We start from the raw sequence: 739 nt of genomic DNA, 5'->3' as shown, positions 1-739 counted from the left end.
GGCCGGGGAGCAGCTCACGCGGAGCTGCTTGTTCCGGCTTTGCCGCGCGGCGCGAAGGACGGAGGAGCCGCGGCCTACCCTCGCCCGCCCCTCCCCGGGATCCCCTTGCGCTGCGGGTGACCGCGGCGCGGCAGAGGGACAGAGGTGTCGTAGGTGGGCTGGAGCCTGCTCGGGGCCCCCGCCGGTGGCTGCTGTGCGGAGCCGTCGCCGCGCGCGGGCCTCACGGGTCCCCGACACCCGTGAGCAGAGCGACCCCGCACGCGCCGGGCTGCCGCCCCTTCGCCGCCTCCTCCAGCACCTCCTGCGGAGGTCCCGGCTGCAGGACTGCTGCACAGCTGTGGTCCTGCGCTCCCTATCCGCAGCCCCACCAAGGCCCAGGACCTCCTGGGCACCCCCCTCTTGGCCCTGGCCCTGGCCAAGCTAGCCACGTATCTGGCCAGGAGGACACCGGGACTCTTCTATTCATGCCTCCAGGCAGAGTTCCACTGCACAGTGTCTGCTGGCTCCTCAGACTTGTAGGCACCGTCCAGTCTGTGCTCTGCTTGGTGTCCGCCTTTGCTGTACTTGTTTTGAACCTTTGACCATTGCTTCTGTCCCTATTTTTTGCCTTTGTGTCCTGAGAAATTAATTGTTATTCTCTCAGTGACCTCCCCCATCAGCGGGCAACAGCCCAGCATCCCCTGAAAGTGACAAACAGCCCCTGGCTGGGGCTCATACTCCCCTGACTTCTGTAGCTTTC

Source organism: Gavialis gangeticus, unplaced genomic scaffold, assembly GCF_001723915.1.
Source record: "Gavialis gangeticus isolate Ggan-Ray unplaced genomic scaffold, GavGan_comp1, whole genome shotgun sequence".
NCBI lineage: Eukaryota > Metazoa > Chordata > Crocodylia > Gavialidae > Gavialis > Gavialis gangeticus.
Note: the sequence above shows the minus strand (reverse complement) of the source record.